The sequence below is a fragment of the Coturnix japonica genome, chromosome Z (genome assembly GCF_054131305.1).
Source record: "Coturnix japonica strain WE chromosome Z, WE-NBRP24, whole genome shotgun sequence".
Classification (NCBI taxonomy): domain Eukaryota; kingdom Metazoa; phylum Chordata; class Aves; order Galliformes; family Phasianidae; genus Coturnix; species Coturnix japonica.
In genome coordinates this window covers 38,025,466-38,040,976 of record NC_140702.1, presented here as the reverse complement: position 1 = coordinate 38,040,976, position 15,511 = coordinate 38,025,466, and positions in this window count along the sequence as shown.

Here is a 15,511-nt window from a genome sequence, read left to right as displayed (position 1 = left end):
TGTAACAGCTTGTAAACTTACGTTAACTGATAAGTGATGGTGACAAATACTTCTATCAACCTGTAGACAAAAGTATTCTTGGGACTAGAATATAAAACACTGGCTTTTGCAACAACAGATGTAAAAATAGACTTGAATAGAAAATACAGTATCCAGGCAGCATGAAATAAAGTCTAATAGCAACCACAGACAGATGATGTGAGCAAAAATGGCAAAAACATGTATTTCCTTTCAGAACAATAAAAACAAATACAGCAGTGATTACTAATAGAGATGGGATCCTGTGTGAAATGTTGACATTTATCAAACATTCTGCAATAGAAAATGAGCTTAACTTGACAAGTATCGTGCTCCAGGCCTGAAATTATGTGAAATAAGTAGAAAAGCAGAGACACTGCTTAGATTTTGAGTAAAGAGTTGTACCAAACAGTGAAGAAGATTATCAGTCAAAGTGATCAGGGAAAGTAGCAGAGAAAGCAGCACAAGGCATTTTTCTGGATCCTGCATGTGAAAAACAACTAGAATCAGACATAAGGTTATCAAGGAACACCAAAATTGTAACTCTGTTGGTATACATGACATAAATTACAAAGCAAACCTTAATTGCTTCATATTTTGACTATTTCTTACCATGTGGTAGTGAAAGAATTTGTTTATTGCCTTGGTTATCTAAACCAACACAATTTTGTTGTAAATTATTACACTGGGTCCAGTCACCATGTCAAGAAAATCACTGTGAGAGAAAAGCAAAGCTGTGGGAGGAAGTTATTTAGAGATAAATTTGAATTTCTGAAAGGATGCTCTAAATCTCAGAGAACCACCACAACCTGGACTCTGCCATGCACCATAAACAAGCAAAAAATTTCTCTGAGACGCAAATATAAATAACATTCCAGTCTTTTCACTGCTCTGGAGAAGCACACATACTGTATCTGTACCGCATAATAGGAATCGTGTTCTTGGTAATGGGGTTACATTCAGAAGGTAATCTACATATTGAATCCTAGCTCATTACACAAAATAATTCAGCATATCTGATAAAATACTTTCAAATTCAATGCAAACACCGTACTGAAAATTCTGATTTCAAATTTAGGCACATTCTTAAAAACTGTATGCACTTACACATTTTAAGCATTTTATGCTGTTAACTCCTCCCAGAATAAGTATGCTTACATGTGCAATGTAAAACACAAAAATATGGGGAAGTGGCTGCATACTGTTCTTTTGGATACTGGATATTAAAAATTCCGAATTTTCACACTGTTGATGGACATTTGATGATTATATGGGTGTGTATCCATAGGAAACAATCAGTGAGGGCAAGCTTTCATGAACAGAAGCAGGAGGATAGCTGTTCCACAAACCAAGCTAGCAGTTCCAGTGCTCCTCCCTTCGCTGTCCATTCTTGCTTCAGGCTTGCTGAGCACACACTCTTCCTCATGTCAGCAGTAAAGATTACATCAGCTGAGGTGGTCTGAGTGCCCTGCATGGGTACAGCAGTGTCAGGTCAAAGTGATTACTTGGATAACCGTCTTCATCTACTGCAGCCATAACAGCTCTAAACATTCTGTATTTTCTGGCCTTGTTTCCTGAAATTATTAACAGCAACAGTAATAATGCACATGCTGTTTGTTATAGATCTTTAGCTTCTATATAGTACCAGTTTGAATGAAACAAAATTGGCTTCATGACTTATTTTGTCTATTGATCTGTTCGGTACTTGCTACTGGAATCCAGCACATAAGCTGCATACATCTGCAGTCTTAAGGTCACGAATCTCTGGATGCATATCCACAGAAGTAACTGAAGCAGCTTGCGATTTCTAACAATCCTGATACCTTTAACAGTGTAATTTTGGCATCTAAGCCAGACAAGTCCAACCTGTGGCCCACAGGTTGCATGCAGACTGGCACAGCTTGCTATGCAGCATCTCTGACCCACAAGTGGCCCTGTCCTACCCTGGGTGAGCTCCTGTTGTCAATCAAGTATCATTGTGCTCTTAACTCTACATTACCTGCAAATTTGCAAATGAAGTGTATAGAGTTGTAATAAAAAATTTGATCATCTCTCTTTACCAGAAATTTATAAGACATTGGTTTCAAGGATGAAGCACAAGAAGAGTAAAATTTCATCAGAAACCTCTATTGAACGTCTTGAGAGCTCACTGAGAATTGAAACCATTGCCATTGAACCAGGCAGTTGTGTTAGTTTCACAAAAACAAAATCACATATCCCACTAGATTTGTGGTTTTGTTGCTCATTCTTTTTTGTTTTTTAATGTGTTTTGTTCAAACTGATGGATACTCACTAATCTACTCCATTCCTTCACAAACATTATCATCTTAATGCAAGGCCCAGGAAAAAAACCACAGCTTTTCAAAAATCTAATTTTGTTTTGATCCATTTATTTTTCTTATATTGAACAAGTTAACACATCATCAGAATTAAAAGTACATTCTCTTCACAGTAAAATATCTATATTAAAGATTTTGTCTAAATGATCTAATGAAGTTTTTTCTGTAAGTATTTATTTTAGGGAGAAAGGGAAAATTCACCATGGGTGAATATGAAATTAGCATAACTTTATGCTAATTTCATTAGGTGCCTCAATAATTAATGAAGGCTTTCAGAAATTTCAATGGAGGACATGAGATCAGTCCATACAGGGAAATATTCCTCTCCAACACTGCACCTCATATTTGCCTAGCAACCCTAGCTCAGTGTTTTTCCTCCATTTTCTATCTCCATCCCAATTTTGGACAGGGCTTCTAAAAGCTGCTCTCACAGTACACTGCATCAAATTATTCAGGTTGTTTTCTAAACTTCCTTAACAGATTCATTAGGGCACCCCACAATTTTTAACTCCCCCACCCCTTCTCCTGAAAGCCAGTAGAGGGGAGAACTGTGCCAAAAGAGACAAGAGAAGAGGATTCTGTTTGCAGTCTCCTGTCCTGAGTAATTAGCCATTACTGGGGAAGAAATCATCGCATATGTACAAATGGCAAGCCAGCTTGTGTCTCAGCAATGTGCTTCTTCGGCACGACAGAGCATGTAGGTTCATTTTTAAAGCAGTAATTCAAGTGGTGTAAAGGGAGATGTGTTTGTTTTCTTGCCCACCCCTCCCCCCCCAATGACAGAGTATTAGTTAAAAAAACAAATGAATGAAAATTCCCCCAGGAACCTTAGCAGGGAACAAGAAAAACATCCATTGTAAACAGCGGGTGGGTCTTCTGACAGTCTTTGTTTGCAAATGATAACAATTACAGGTAATTTTTCATTGCAATTGGAAGAACAGGTATATTAAAAAAAAAAAAAAAAAAAGAAAAGAAAAAAAAAAGAAAAAGGAAAAAAAAGGAGAGTGTGGGAAACAGAGAGCGAGCAAGATTTCCCAAGTGCCTTATTCCCTCCCAGGTCTACAACCTAACAGGAGTGTAGAGAGCTCAGTAGTTTCTTCTCATTCCATTAAGTGAGATCTAATTGTGTCTCTTCTGTCTGTTGGCAGATGCGGTTTCTACATAACAACAGCCCAGAGACAGAGCTGCCTGATTAATGCCTCCAGCTGTCATATGCCCCATTATCTGTGCATTTGCATAACTTAATGGTTTAGGACAGGGGAGAGAGGATGCTTAATTTAATGTTTAGCAGGCCCTTGATAGCTGAATAATTTAAGAACTGTCAAGGGAGGTCAGTCCTACAGCGATTCAGCAAGACAGCTATGATTTCTGCATATCATTAAAATCCTTACTTAGGATAATTTGAAAAAAAGAAGTGGAGGTGGGGGGAGAGCAGCAATGCTCTCTGTTCTCTGCTTCTCTGTTAACCCTTCCTTCCCTGAGAAAGGGGACTGCGAGAAAGGCTTTGGGATAAAGTATAAATCTATCACGCAGCCAAGAAGGAAGGGGTTAACTGTATCCTTCCTATTCCCCAACCCCCAGCCTTCTTCTCATAGCTGAAGGGTGGAAATACAGAATTTGCTTTAATTCAACTAACAGCCCAACATGCTTTGAACAGGAAACACTCTCAGTTTCATTAGATACTAATGAATATTATTAAGCTAATCTGCCATTTGTTTTCTAATTATGTGTCAGAAAGCATCGCAGTGGCAGCTAAGGAAACTGCCAGGGTGCATTTATTTATCTTCAAATCCTGTGTTTACTGACCGACTGCAGCAGAGTGATTAGGATCAAATGAAAAGGGATAAGAAGAGAGGAAAAAAAAATGCAGGTTAATTACCACTGTTCTTTTCCAAGTTCATCAACTTCTGAGTGACATTTGACTGCATTTTAAGCATCAATAAAAAGGAGTTATTCAGGCCTCCCTCTGAGGCATTCTGTCATAATGCGGAACTGGATGAAGGAAGACTTTTGTGGCTGGTTTGGCCCTACCTTTCTGGTAGCCAAACTGAAGACTTGCTCAATGAGTCATGGAACTGCGCTTCACTACTTCTGTTGAATTCAGTGCATTCATCTGGCCCTGTCCTTTGCACTCCTAAAGCAGAGAGCTGTGCTCCCTGAGCACTGGCATTCTGAAGACCATATGGTTACCATTCAAACAACTTCAAAACACATCTGATTAATGTTTCTGCTAGGAGCAAGAGATGCTAAGTTTAGTGTTGCTTGGTGGAATGGAATTCATTTACACTAAAGGCACCTTAAAATATTTCACTGAATGAGGTGAGCTGGATTCTTTGCTTGTGGTATGTAGTCTGACTCTTTAGCTGGTGCCCCTACAATCACTTCCGTACTTTTCTGGACCACCTGTTGTCTATTGCTCACTGCTCTGCTTTGCCCAGTTCAATTAATTTGGCTCGGATAGAAATCCCCACAATTTTCCTTTGGCTCCTTGCAGTTAGATTTTTAGGCAAGGACTTCTGTTGCTTTAGTGATTGGCTTCTATGAAAGATCTGATCATATTATTTCATTTCTGATTTAATTTACTTCATTTATAGGTGATTGAAAATGTGCTTGTGTTAAAGAGCTAACTATGTGTACACGCAGTATGTATACATCTGCACACAATCATACCTACAGACATACATTTATATGTGCATGCAACTGAGTAACATTACTTTTTTTTTTTTTTTTGCATCCTCATATTAGAACACCATCTTCCATTGGACCACCTTGTTTTCTTCTCAGATTCAGAAAAAAAAAAAAAAAAAAGTATACTATGCAAAAACAATTGCTGTGGTTGGTAGGTAGCTGCCCAAGATTTTGAATGAGATTGAGTTCCCTTCTGTCTTTGTGCAGTTGAAATCTCCTTCTAAGTAATCTTTTATTCTTACATTTTATATGTACAGGAATACTACAGTTGTCAACAGAGTCACTTGTTTTGCTGTTTTTGTCTGTAAATTATGACCTACACCTTCATCTTGTGGTTCTTGCATTTGACAAAGACATTTGGTGGGAAGGAGTGGTAGCACTGTATTAGCTCACAAAGGAAAAAGGAACCTCTCCTGTTACAGGGCTGTTTTGTCCTTTTCATGGTCTTTCCCTGAAGCATACAGTACACACCAGAGAATGATATAGGAACTAAAGAGTTTGTCTGCTACACCTTCTGTGTAGCTCCAGTTTGTACTCCTCAGGAAATGAGAGATGATGTGGTCTTTTTTTTTTTTTTTTTTTTTTTTTTTCTTGAATATGTTCCTGTATCTTCCTTGATTTTTATTCCTATGTAAATGTTTACTGTAAAACCTATAAAACACATATAAAATGTTTAATTTTTTGCTTGTTTGTTTTTGTTTTAGTGTTCATTTCCTTTGCTTTAGAAGTGGAAACTTAGAAACAAGTGATCATTGTGAAGTTCAGTTTTTGAGAGGTAGATTTCTGTCAGACACATTTTTGTTCATTGCCTTCTAGTTGCTTCCTAGCAGGGAACTGATTAGAACCAGTGTGAAGCCAAAGCAGAAACTGAGATCTTTTATTTGGTGGAAATGTATTTCCAGGCTAGAGACTTCAATTTCAGGTGCTGTTGTCCTTAAGTTCATTTTGCTTAGTTCCTTTTAAGGACAAACATAATAAACTAGTACCAGAAACCTGTAATGACAAGTTTGTCCGTTCTCAGCTTTTTTGCTAACAGAATAAGAACAGGAAGTAAAATGGGAAGGGAAAAAAAAAAATCCTGAAACATACAAATATAAATCAACACATTTGTTCCAATCAGCACATATGGTGTGGTAACATTGCCCACTGTTCTGAGACCCTCTAATGGAAGACCATATGGGCTGCTGCTGCCTCAAAACACAATAGGCTTGTGTTTAGGACTCCACAGCAAACAGGATTCAGAACTTTTTTCCTATTATAGGTTTGTGTGTCTGCATCAATCAGTTCCCTCCTGCCCCCCGGAATCCTTTTCAGTGCTTGATTCCTATGAACAGACCAAGAAAAAAACCACGTTTTTCTTTTTTAGTATTTCATGTAGTTGTCTTTGCATATTCTGGGACACTTCCAGACTTATAAAATAGTAAATAAAATATTACAGCTGTGTAACTCTGTCAGAATAAATTAATGGAGAGAATTTTTTTCTATTTTTTTTTTTTTTAATTTAAAAAAATGGTTGTTATGTAATCATGGAAATTCAGGAGCTATTCTCAGTGCTTCACAGTAAGTGGCTTTCAGGGGCTGCACTGAAAAAGCTGTAAAGAAAAATGTTTCTAAAACTTTGGCACTGTGGTGTTATAAATTTCATTTACCTAAAGACTCATAAAATATAACTGCATTAGTTACAAAGAGTACCCCTGGATCTAAACAGTCCTGCCCAATGATACTTGCTACCATGGATAACAAGTAGGATTGCTGTAAGCAGAACAGTTTTCCTTGCTTTTCCCACACCTATTCACCCCTGGAAATAATGTTACAATTTCATCTATCTATCTATCTATCTATCTATCTATCTATCTATCTATCTATCTATCTATCTGTTTATTTATTTATTTACTTATTTATTTTGTCTGGCAAAACACGCAAATCTCCCATGGATTCTACATTACTTTCCTTCAACGGATCCTCTTGTCTTTGATCATGTACTTCGGCTATCACTTACTACTTTGCTGTACTCCTTATCTGACCTTAAGTCCTGCCAGATCCTTTGGGTTTTCACCTTCCCCGCAAATTATAGCTTTTTAGCCCAGAACTCAGATGGGGCAAGCTAGGAAAGGATCTGTGTTTCCTGATCACTGATCATGGCTTCTGCCGGTCTATGCTGCAGGTGACCTGCACTCATGGATTTCTATATTGATGCTGCTACTACTACTACTATATTATCTGTTATGCATAGATCAAGGATAGTGTTCTTGATTTTCTCTGCTTTTTGTTTGTTTGTTTTGTTTGTTTTATAGCATAACAAAAGCATAGTCAGCAAGAACCTTTTAGTCCCACCGTAAGACAGAGGACAGCAGATGGATACAGGGGACAGATGGGAATGTGGTTATTAACACAATGATAGAGAATGGTTGGCTGGAAGATGGTTTATCTTCCATTCCCAAAGTAGTCTGGTTTTCTGGCAGCTGAGGCTAGCTGGTGGCAATGAGTGCAGGCAGAGGAGGGCAGATGTCTTCACATTGGTGAGCAGGGAAGTAGGGCAGACAGTTCCCTTCAAGTGATGTCTGTTTGGCATCTGGGTTAGGTTTAGACTGATTTTCCCTCATAGACAGGGATTTTCAGAAGCACTATCCTCAAATATCAGTGGATGCATATGGAAGCATAAGGGACTTAAATGGATTGTGAGAGGACCCAGATCAGGACAGGAGCCATGGGTTCAGTGAGGCAGAGAAGGCAGATGTAACTTACTACCAAAATGACTGCGATTCTGCCAGTTTTTATGACTGGTTTCCCTGAGCAAGGGTAGAAGTTTAGCAGTCTGGCTGTGAAATACAGTCCACATCATTACAGCATCAGTTAACTGTTGTATTATTTTTTGTGACTACTTCTACCAGTTCATCTGCTTTGGTGACTATGCAACATGAATGCAAAATGAATTGCATTACTTGACACTACTTTACAATATGTAGTACAACAGGCAGTAGCTTAAGTTGCTAACGCAACTCCAAGCTTTTGATTAATCTTTAGGTAAAGAAAACTTTGTAATTTTAGTTAAATTTTAGTTAAATACCTTTAGTGATTCCAAGTGTCACCCCTGTTTAACTTCTTTTTTTATCTTTCTTTTTTTTCTTTTCTTTTTTTTTTCCCTTCCCACAACTTTTCTGTATCTGTTTTTTAATCTTTGAATCAAGTCAGTGAAAATCTTTTAACCACATGAAATACTTGTTTCTGAAGTATATGTCTGAGAATATTATGAAAGGTGGCAGAATGGAAAGTAGCTCCTTGTACAGACCAATTTAGGAGCAGAAAGGGACAGAGAAGATTCTTGTTTCTTCTGTTTCTTTCTCCTTCTGAAGCAGACTAAACTGATGCAAACCTCAAAATTTTGTTTGAGTTTAGGGAAAGGTTCCAATTAGTGCTTGTTCTTCTAAACTAATATAAAATATAAATTCTGATCTCCTGAATACAGATTAAAAACCACTTTCCTGATTCTGTCTTTCTCTGTCACAAATAAAACACAAAGAAGTCTCATATTCATATTCTCCTACTCACACGTTTAGTGGAAAACAATTCAAATGTTCTTCTGCTGCACTAGATGTCAACTAGATGAAAATTTAAAAATAAAATATCCTCTTTCCTCTGTTTCCAGAGGTGATTAGGATGACAAGTTAATCAAGATTTCATCTGAGCCCTGAATTTTTCTGTTCATCATATCACAGCTCTTCTAATGTAGCTGTCCAGTCCACTCAAAGCAGGTTTTTTAGAAGAACTGGATAGGTTGCAAATTTCCTTTACTGAAAAATCCCCTAACCTTTTTCTTAACTAACAATATATGAAATAAAATCAGAAAGATTGCAGGTGTTCCACAGAGGTCATTGTTAAGATATTTGTAATGACCTCTGTGCCTTGAACTGAAACCCAAGGAAATCCAGGCAGAGCCCTTGGTGGAGTGTCCTGGTTCTCCCATGACCTGGGAGTAATAACACTCCCTTCTGCTCAATGGTCCTCATTTGCAGAAGAAGAAGTCCTTCTCCTTGCTTTTCCCAACTTTCTTTGCACCAGAAAAAACAAACAGTGCCCAGTTTCTGAGATAATGCAAGACAAGCAGCATATGCTGGTTGTGTTTAATCTACTTCATGCCTTTCAGGATCCAGTGTGCACAGAAAACAATTTTCCTACACTACCTACCACAGTACATAAAACTTAAATAATTTTAAATAAAATTTAAATAAGCATGCAGAGAGTCATAATGTGTCATGAGACTGAACAGAGATGGTCAGCAAAGCCTTTCAAGGGATACAACTTTGGAGTCAAAGTTTTGTTTATATAAAAGTTGCCCATAAATTCAGAAGAGAACTCACCTGTAACCTTCAGATGCCTCTTTCATATTCTGTTGCGCCATGCAGTCTGAATGTAGGAAGAATATGGTATTCAGTAAGTCTCCAGTGGTTGTTTTTCTTATGTTACCATCTTTTCTAGCTGGTATGTAATCTATTTTAAAGTGTTGTGTTTCCTGTCCACAGGTTTTTGTGAAAAGAATGCACAGATTATGGCAAATTTTCTACTTTCTGTAATATGACACATTACTTTTAAATGGATGGTAATGTTAGTAAAGCCTTTATAAACTAGCAGTAAAAGAACAGTGGTAGAACTTATCTTTTTCCTCAGCCATCAAAATAAATAAAATGTGTCCCTAGCTATTTTTTCGAAGGAACTGTAGCAGAAATCTTTTACAAATGTATACTGAGAGGGAGGCTGCCAGAACTGGACTAAAATAAATGTTGTTCAGCTCAGCCTAAGGTTGAGGTATTACTGGTCAAAGCACAGTTTGTATGTCTGGTTTTGTAGGTTTAAGCTTATTAGGAATATCATTATGTCTTCAGTCTTCTGATCTGTATTGTGAGTAACAGAATTTCAGTTCCCAAGATCACAATAATTGAATATATCCAGTTCTAACTCAATGTTTGCTACATATTTTTAATGTTAACTCTGGAATTTGTTTTGAATGACATATGTGGGAATCTAAGAGAATGAAAATGGAAGCCAAGAAAGTCCATGTGTGGAATACAAGTTCAGCCTGTGAAATGACCTGATTTCTATCTGGTTGTCTATGAGAATAGTTCTTCAAACAAAACAATTCCAAGTTTTAGCCTTTATACAAATATATATCATGATGAAACCCTGAGCTATGTAGGGTCTAACTACTTGTTTTCACTGTGTACACAGCTGGATGCATATGTGAATTCCTTCCCTAGCAAGTTCTTATGACTTTTAATAAAGGTCTAAATAACTTCTTCAGCAATTCTTCTTGAAGAGCATTTCATTTGATGTCCACTTGAAATGAACTAGCAGGCACAAAGCAGTTATACTCTTCATAAAAACAGCACTATCAAAAAATTAGATAGTTTGCAACATGATTATGGGAACAACAGAGCAGGAAAAATGTGAATAAATATTATGACTGACATTTAGTTTGTCCTACAGTTGGTCACACTTTGCTGACCTGATGCAGTGATGCAGCGGGATAGTGGACAGTTTGGAGTATGCTATGATCTCAGAGCTTGAAGATATGCTATGGACTCTGTTCCATGTCACGCCAGAGATTTTCATAAGCACTGCTAGAGAGTAAAGAAAAACTAGCACTGAATGTCACTTGTAATATTTCAGTTGTCTCCTGGAAAGGATGTGCTAAGCGCTAATTGTTCTGGAAACCTACTGATCTATTTTTCATTCTGAATGTTTGTTTATCATTTGTGCCCTTACTATATTTTTGAGACAGAGTTCAGTAAAAAATGAAATTATTACCCTGTCAACTCGGCCGACAAAGCACTCTGTCAACTATTGAAGTTTAGCCTAGGATTTTACTTCTGAAGACATTAAAAAGCATTAGAGCAGGCAGAGCTCTTTATGTTCAGTTGAACAAAGTATCCTTCCACTTTCCTGCCATCAAAATTAGGACCGCAAACACATATCTGATACTGGGTGCAAGAATTTGCGGCTTATGCTGACAATGAAAAGCATTGGGCTTAAGGAATACAGCATGGCGAGGAAATAAAGGATTTGCAAATAATAACAACATCAAGGCCAGAATGAACACAATTTATTCCACTGCAATGTCTCCCTAATGTGTAGCTTTCCAAAGCACAAGAGATGAAAAAGCATTGCCATTTATCTCCCACTGCATCATTTGCAGAGTTAGAGGGGCCTCAAGCAGTCTACGTGTAGGTCTATCTCCAAGGAAAGTGTCCTGCTGAAAATGGTCCTGACACAGGGATCATACTGCTTTGTACTTTCATATACTGCTTTGATTATCCCCCTTCGTATTTGCCTCAAAGGTTCAAAAACTGTCTTGTAGGGAGATGCATGCTGATAGATGGGACAGATAGATGGGAGGGTAGTTAATACATATGGGTCTCCTTCTTACTCCTCTCTGACTGGCTACTTAAAGCCCCTCCTGGATACAGGACAGTGGGCTGGCTAGACCTTCAGTTTAAACCAATTCAGTTCTCCTATGCATGCACGTGAATCTATTAAAAGGGTGGAAAAACATGGAAACTAATTAATATATTCAGAGTTTCATTTAATTTTTTCCTGACAATTCACACCAACTACTAATTAATGCTGATCAGCATTTACTCCCCTCACCCTCCTTCTAACAAGGCAGTGTGCGTGCCTCTCTCTGCTTCTTGTTTGTAAATAATTTGTCTCAAAGTAATTTAAAATCTCCTTGTTTTTATGAGCAGAAAAGGAATGTCCTGTAATTCACTTTATCAGCTGGCCAAGCATTTCTGTTTCAGAACAAGATCTGAAGTCTACGGGCAGACTCCTAGTGGGTTAAACAGATTTTAGATGAAGGTCTTACCAAAGGCAGAACTTTAAGAAATCACAGCTTTGTAACCTGTTTGGCAAGCTGCATACCTCTGTGATTCTCTACGGCCTGCTAGTTTAAGGGTTTTCTTTGTCTTTTTAAGGATTTTATCCTACCCAAGCAACCCTGACATATTCTGCACAGCCCCTCTGAACATAAATGGAGTTTTACAGATTGTAAGTCAGAACTGACTCTGATTCTCTGATATTGTCTTTTTCTGATTCGAGGCTCACTGTCATGCTAGCTTGTCTCTTCTCCGCCAACTCCCCTCTCCCCCCACCTTCAAAATTTCATTTCTCTCTTATTTCTGTGTTTCCAGAGCTCTGCCCACATCACTCAGCTGCAAAATCTCTGTCTCTTTGGGGCTCCCTTCTTCCTCTCAGCTGCCAGGTCTTCTCCTTCTTCCTCTTCCTTTTTTTTATTTTTTTATTTTTTTTTGCTCCCAGCTATCTTCTTTCCTTTCTCAAGTGCCATAATGTATTTGCTGCTACTTAATGAGGCACCCAAGATGGGCGAACTGACACTTGTATTCTGTCTCCCAGAATCCTTAAATGGATAGCATGATAAATACAAGCCAAAACTCAGCACTTTCTGCTGTGGAATCTGAAACGCCTTTCCAATTCTCCAAAACAGACAGGGCCATGTCCTCTGACAGTAACTTGACAAAACTCCATTGACTTCAATAAAGTTACTTTGACTTATGGTGGCTGAAGATTTACCCCATGGTATAAATGAAGCTTGTGTTTCACATAAATCATGGGAAAGTAGTTAGATGTATGGCAAATTAAATTAAATATCTCATGTCAAATTACTGCAAGTTCCTGAATTAGTGCTGCTTGATATCAAATCTTATATTTGCGTCTGAGGTCAAATTAAAATTACCATTATCTAATGGATATAGCTCTGTACTATATCTTCAGTGACAGTCATGAGTTTAATAATCTAACAAACCACTGGATGTCTCTACTGTGCCAAACAAGTCCAGTTAAAATATATGTATCTGGCACAGAATCACAGAATGACAGAATGACAGAATCACAGAATGACAACCACCCTGCCTAGCAGGGCCACTAAACATACACATTTACTAGATCAGGTTGCCCAGGGCCCTGTCCAACCTGGTCCTGAACACCTCCAAGGACGGGGCATCCACAACCTCCCTGGGCAGCCTGTTCCAGGTCCTAACCACTCTCCTAGTGAAGAACTTCCCCCTAACATCCAACCTAAATCTTCCCTCTTTTAACTTAAAACCAGTTCCCCGTGTCCTGCTATTGTCAGCCCTTTCAAAGAGTTTACTCCTCTCCTGGGTGTAAGTTCCCTTCAGGTACTGAAAGGCTGCAATGAGGTCACCCCGCAACCTTCTCTTCTCTAGGCTGAAGAAACCCAATTCCCTCAGCCTGTCCTCATAGGGGAGGTGCCCCAGCCCCCTGATCATTTTTGTGGCCCTCCTCTGGACTTTTTCCAAAATCTCCATATCTTTTTTGTACTGAGGGCTCCACACCTGGACACAGTACTCCAGATGGGGCCTCACAAGAGCCGAGTAGAGAGGGACAATCACCTCTATATCCCTGCTGACCACCCCTCTCCTGATGGAGCCCAGGATCCCATTTGCTTTCCGGGCTGCCAGAGCGCACTGCTGACTCATGTTGAGTCTTTTGTCCATCAGGACCCCCAGGTCTTTCTCTGCCGAGCTGCTCTCAAGGACCACTCCTCCCAGCCTGTACAGGTGCCTGGGCTTCTTCTGGCCCAAGTGCAAAACCTTGCTCTTTGCTGTGTTGAACCTCATTAGGTTCACCCGAGCCCAGCTTTCCAGCCTGTCGAGGTCCCTCTGAATGGCATCCCTTCCTTCCACTGTATCAACTGCACCTCTCAGCTTGTTGTCATCAGCAAACTTGCTGAGGATGCACTCCATTTCCTCATCGATGTCATTAATAAAGATGTTAAAGAGCACCGGTCCCAAGATAGACCCTTGAGGGACACCACTCGTTACTGGCTTCCACCTGGACATAGAGCCATTGACCACCACCCTCTGTCTGTGGCCTTTCAACCAATTGCTTATCCATCGAGTTGTCCACCCATCAAATCCACTTCCCTCCAATTTGGAAATGAGGATGTGGTGGAGGACCATGTCAAAGGCCTTGCTCAGGTCCAGGTAAATGACATTGGTCGCCTTCCCTTCGTCCACCAACGCCGTAAAGGCTTCCTTAAAAAAGAAGGCAATCTGAACACAGTAATATTTGAAATGATGGGACAGAGATTTGAGATGGATCGCTCACTGGATATACTGTGAAGTGCAGAAGTTACAAAATGCAATCCATTCTTTTAAAATAAGAAGTTCCTTTTTGTTTTATTAATTTAGGTGGAACCTGTTCTTCACAGCTGTAGCCAAGCACAAACCTCTTGCAGTGTGAATTTGTTTGCTTTTATTTCTTTAATTCAGCTGAACAGCATTCAGATTTAAATTTTAATCTTCCTTCTTGGAACACCTTCCTAATGCCCTGTCCCTTTGCCATCCCTTGCCTTGTACGGAGGATAATGGAGGCACTCCTCTGGAAAGACTAAACGTTAATTAAGTAATGAAAGGCTAAATGAGGAGCAAAGCAATTTAGGATGGGAAGGATAAAATCATAAGGACAAGAATAGCTAGGGTGTCAATTGTATTACATGGGCTGTGTGCTTTTATGTGTAGGGGATAGGGGATGAGTCCTTCGATAGATACCAGCTGGATTTAGTCACCATGGCTACACATGATTTGTTCTGGCTGTCCCTCTGAGCTGTTTTTCCAGTGAGAAGGATTGTAGGGCTGTGAGGTTTCTCTGAGGCAGGCCTCACCATACTCCCTGGATGGTGGCAGTGACACATCCAATGCCTGATGAGAAGCTACAGGCATGTCCTTGTTTCAGTGCCTTCCTGCATACTGCAAAGCCTGTGCCTGCACACAGGGCTCTGCACTGAAGCACCACCTCCTTTGAGGGACTGTTTTGTGTACCAAGGTGCACACATTTCCTGAAGGACTCTGACAGCATATTATGTTTTGAGTACTGTAGAACAGGTAATATGTATCTACTCTGGGTTTAAACATCTGTTATATTACCCAAAATGTTCCTTCCAGTCCAGCTTCAATCTGAAGTTAAAAATGAAGAAGCAAAATTAAGAATAAGGAACAACATAGCAGAATTTTCTGTCTCCCACAAATCTGCCCATCCATCTCAGAGCAGTTAAAAGTCATTACCAGTCTGGATGATTTTGCTTGATTGTGATCTTTTATGCAGTTTCTTCCAGTTCTGAACAGGAATGGGGATTTGAAAAATGGATGCCTGGTTTGAGAACTAGGAGTTATGACTCAGCCAAATGCTTTTCTGTCGTGCCAGCAGTGACAACTCACAGGCATCTCTCATATCACTGCCGGGTATTCATGCAGAAGAGTTGCCATGTGTGATGCTAGAAGCCAGAGATGGCAAATTATTGTGTTAGAGTAGCAAAGTGGGAATTTAAAGATGGTCATCAGATGCTCACAAACTATTCTGCTCTGGAAAAAGGTAATAAATGGGGGCTTGATACTGTTACCTCAGTCTTAATGACTTCAACTGTAGTTAGTACT